Here is a 4,616-nt window from a genome sequence, read left to right on the forward strand (position 1 = left end):
ACCTCGTGATCCACCCGCCTCGGCCTCCCACAGTGCTGGGATTACAGGCTTGAGCCACCGCGCCCGGCTGGAGGGAGTAATTCTAATTACATGTCTCTTTGTCCAATGAGTGGATGTAAGAAATAAATTACCAGAAAAGAGAACAGCAATTAATTTAGCTTCGCTAATGAGAGGGATTACTTGAGAAGATGCATGAAGGCACGACAAGTTAAAACTTCTTAAATGTATAGGCTTTGGAGTCATCTAGACTTGATCCATAAAATAATAAGACTTTTAAAAACTCATCACATTATATGTGTTGAAGAAAATAATGTGTGTAAGGCATTTAGCACAGTGCCTAGAACATGAGTATTCAAAAAAGTAAAGAAATAAATCTGTAAATTTCATTTCAATGTTCTCAAATGTAGCCACCTGGATTAGCTATCACTATAATTTCTATTTCAGAAAATAAATTCTTGAACTTAAATGAGACTTAGCACTAAATCAAATCCAATGTTTTCTCATTTGAAGAACCAGAGTATTTAATTTTACACAGTAGCAGACTACTAAACGTGAACTTAACGTTTAGAACTCTGTCACATGTATCCCCTCCTCCTGGCACAGAACACTTCTCTCCTTTCACTCCTACAAACCAGGCTTGTAGCACTTCTTTTAGAGGGCTCACAAGTCTGGAGCTTGGATTCCAAGCCAATCCCACCAACCTTACAAGCTCCGTCTCTTCCAGAGGGCCTTCCAGTGCATGTGTCTCTGCATCTATACATACATTTACTTTTTAGAAATATTATAAACTTCTTGAAAGCAAAGTTCATGTTAGATACTATATTCCTCCTCTTAGGCTTAGGGCTGTATTAGGTTCCAAAAATGCTTAATGATGCATCACCATAGTAACTGCGGCTGTTATACTTCCACCAACCAATGGAGAAACCCCTCCAAGCATTCTATAAAAAGAGTTTTACTATCTAAAAATGGGAAGAATAATACTAACACAGAATAGATATATTCAAAATGTGGAATATGAATTCTTCACAGTATGCAAGGATCTTAGAGTTTGGCATACCATAAATGTAAAGAAAAAGATAAAAGTAAATTGTTTAAAAAAACAAGTATCTAAATAAGTAAACATAACAGAAACTTAGGAGTGATATTTCTTACCACCTGCCCCATTGCATTCAACAAAAAAGAGGCAGTCTCTGCAAGAAAGTAACTTTAACTGCTACTTAATTTTTCATAAGTTATTTCCTTAATTCAAATAACAATGCCCTCTCTTTGTTCAACATTGGATTAGTTAAAATGATGAGTGTTTAACATATACTCATATATATCAAATCTGAAATACTTTAAAGTGGCATCAAACTACTGAAATCAAAGCAACATAAACCCAGGTAAAATAATGTGTTTCTAAGCAAGAACAAAAGAAAAGGTAAATTCTCTGTAGACTGAGACTTCATCTTTTATTTATCATTCTATATATGACTTTTTGTAAAATATGCCAAAAAGAAACATGAAATAGGAACATACTTTTCAAGTCAACTGAATGCCAAAGCAGTGAATATAAGATAAAGTCATAAGACTATTAAAAAATGTTAAAATACTTTTGAGTTAAATGTGTACACATAAATAGAAACTTTTAATAAATGTTGAAAAGATTTACTACAGAGAATCAATCCTGATCATGAACACTGAAAAAGTAACTTACATATAACACATAAATATGTGCCCATTTATGAGACACATTGATAGTTAATAACATCTTTTAAGTGAGTTTATATATTAGTTTAATAAAATGTAAAGGACACACAAATTCCTACTGACTAGACATACTTGATTCAATTTCTAGAAAACTGCAATGGAAATTTTCAAGGGTTCCACAATGGTGTTTGAAGCCTGGACACTGGTGACTTCAATTTAGTGTGGCGCAGATTAAGAAAATTATCAGGGATGGCCAGTTATACTGAGGAGACTAAAGCACAGATGTATTTATAATCTGGAGAAATAGATTTTAAAAATTAAGAAAATTCCTAAAATAAAAGGAAAATGAACAAACTGCTCTGCAGAGTCTGAGGAAAAACAGGCAGGACCCACAAATATCCAGGATGATTCCTGTAAGTTGCCTTGTCAATACAAGTTTGAGAAGTAGTACTAAAAAGATGACCGACGACGGAAAGCAATTCCAACTGCAGAATGAAAAGAAACACAATATAGACAGACAGCTGTCACCACGGGGAATCTGTGAAGCGCCCATTTAGGGGCTGCAGCATTTCCTCTAAATCAAAATAACAGAATTGAATACTAGGTAGTTCAACACCCTCACAGGAATAGCTTCAGAAATTAAATTTTAAGCAAAAGAAAAGTTCTTGCTCAATAATTTTGACAACATAGCCACGAATAAGGTTTGCTAGCTTAAATCAGGAATGCAGCAAATATTCTACTGTTGCAGTAGAAATAACCTAATTTGCGTGTGCACTGCTGAAAATAAAAAGAAAGGCTATAATGTCATGTCTAACTCTTTAACAATTGCCTCCTGGAGGCAATAATACTTATACAAGAATATTCCTATTATGTTTCAATATTCCATTTTATTTTGATAAAACGAAGCTCTGGTTTTAATAAATTAATTTTTTTAAGTCAGGCAAAAGCATAAACTAAGACTACTCTATTGCATGAAATTATATTGCCAATATAGCAATGATTGCAAGAACCTTTATGTTAGCAAGAAAGTCAGTGGTAATACTTCCACGAGCTGAGCCCCCACCCTCATGAATTTAAATGTGGAGGTTTAGATGAATGAGGCACCAAACACAACTAGCAAATAAAATACGGTGTTATTTTACAATTTAGAAAAAGCAGCCTTTTGTTTACTACTATGAGTCCTTAATGATATTCTGCTTTCATCTGTGACAAAATGCTGACTGGTCTGTTTTTAAAATTAACCAGAATAACCTAGTTCTAATGTAAATAGTCTTCCCTTTTTATTATGGTGAAGTCACAAATAAGAACAATAATGATAATAAACGTCCCGGAGGTCTACTTCTCAATTATAATTCTGAAAGGAGAGGATACTGCATGAACAGGGTTGAGAATCTTGGCAGTGAAACTACTGGTATATCTTTGACAGTCTGAATAAACTGCTCCACTTTTCAAAAACATCATGACAATTCAAACTACAATGCACATGCAAGGAAACTGTAGGGGTTTGCTTCTAACGTACAAGTGCCTTGTACATTCATTTGTGCCCTCACTCTCTTCAGAAAAATGCCTTAGCTTACCATTATTTAAACCTTTAAAACCACATTCTGCACCAACACTAAAACAGCATAAGATTGCATTCTGAAAGAACCACAGACCACACAGCCTACAGAAATCTTACCTGGGAAACCCCGTTGGACCATTGCTGTGTTCCCTTCAGGGTATCTGCATTCCTGACAAATATCCAATGCTGGACGCAGCTCAAATCCTCACCAGAGACTCCTCTCTCTTCTGATGACCTTGGGCCTATTTTTTTTTTTTTTTCTTCTCTCTCTCTCTCTCCTCTCTCAGATTGTGCTCTCTTTAAGGGCAACCTGTCAGTCTACTTCCATCAGGAAAAGCAATCAATTAAGCTAATTTCAAGCTAGTCCTCAAGCTAACAGTCACCTCTGTCAGCAAGTGAAAGCTGCCTGGAAAACTATGCCGAAGAAGCAAAATCCCTGGTTTCCCACATCTGACCCTCGGATGCTTTACGCTGCCCGCCGACTGTGACACTCAGTTACCCTGCTCGCCTCAGGATGATAGCTCTATTTCAGAACAGGAGGCATTATAACCGCAACCGTTTATTGTGGCCAGCTTCAATTAATATCATTTTAATGACCCAGTTTTCCTGCTGCGAAACGGCTCATCACATTAGTTATATCTTTCAAATGCAAATGAAAAGGAAACAGCAGTTGATTTTAGCCTGTCCAAAGTGAAGGGAACAGTCATCAACTTGCTGTCTCCTTAATGCTCCCAGCATTGAATCATATTTATAACAAAGAAGCTGGTGAACCACACTGAGCATGTGGTATCTCTCCCCTAGCGAGATTCATTTGTATCTCGGTAACATTCTAAACGTGCAGTAAAGATTCTATTTACGCAGTCAAGCCTTCAACTTAGATTTCACAGGGGAAAAGTGTTTAAAAAACAATTGTAGCTTCAGAAAAACCACTAGAAAAATGATTGAGATTTCTTAAATTTCAGTTAAAATGCTGCAATGCATCCCCCACCCTGCCCTACCCCCAGCACACCTGAATACAATTATTTAACCGATTACAATGACTTCAGAGGTATCTAACAATTATACAATCTTTTAATCTTTCTTTGTAAAATGCAGAATAAAAAAATCATCTATGTGATCACTGTATCATACTAATAATATTTAAAAAGTCAAGAATATCCAAAGAAAACTTAAATGCTACTCAGGTCTTAAACAATACAATTTTTAATTTACAGTTATAATAAATACATCCAAATTATATCAAGCACTGAAGCTGAGTTTTCAGAATAAAAAAACAATAAAAAGTCAGATTCATCAGTTTTCTGCAATTACAGAGCAAGAATACAAATTCTATTTATTTGACTTTTTTTTTTTTTTTTTTTTTTTT

General features: G+C 35.2%; 1 protein-coding gene and 1 long non-coding RNA gene across 2 annotated transcripts in view; both read right to left on the reverse strand.

Annotated features, from left to right (window-relative positions):
* LOC119473143 overlaps positions 1-4,041 on the reverse strand; it is a 15,549-nt gene extending 11,508 nt beyond the window's left edge. The window contains exon 1 of the long non-coding RNA XR_005202337.1: positions 3,368-4,041. This is a non-coding gene — a long non-coding RNA (uncharacterized LOC119473143). The remainder of the gene's footprint in view (positions 1-3,367) is intronic.
* Positions 1-4,616, reverse strand: part of PATJ (PATJ crumbs cell polarity complex component) — a 413,527-nt gene that overhangs the window by 207,555 nt on the left and 201,356 nt on the right. The window lies entirely within an intron of this gene.

Source organism: Cebus imitator, unplaced genomic scaffold (assembly GCF_001604975.1).
Source record: "Cebus imitator isolate Cc_AM_T3 unplaced genomic scaffold, Cebus_imitator-1.0 Scaffold135, whole genome shotgun sequence".
Taxonomy (NCBI): Eukaryota; Metazoa; Chordata; class Mammalia; order Primates; family Cebidae; genus Cebus; species Cebus imitator.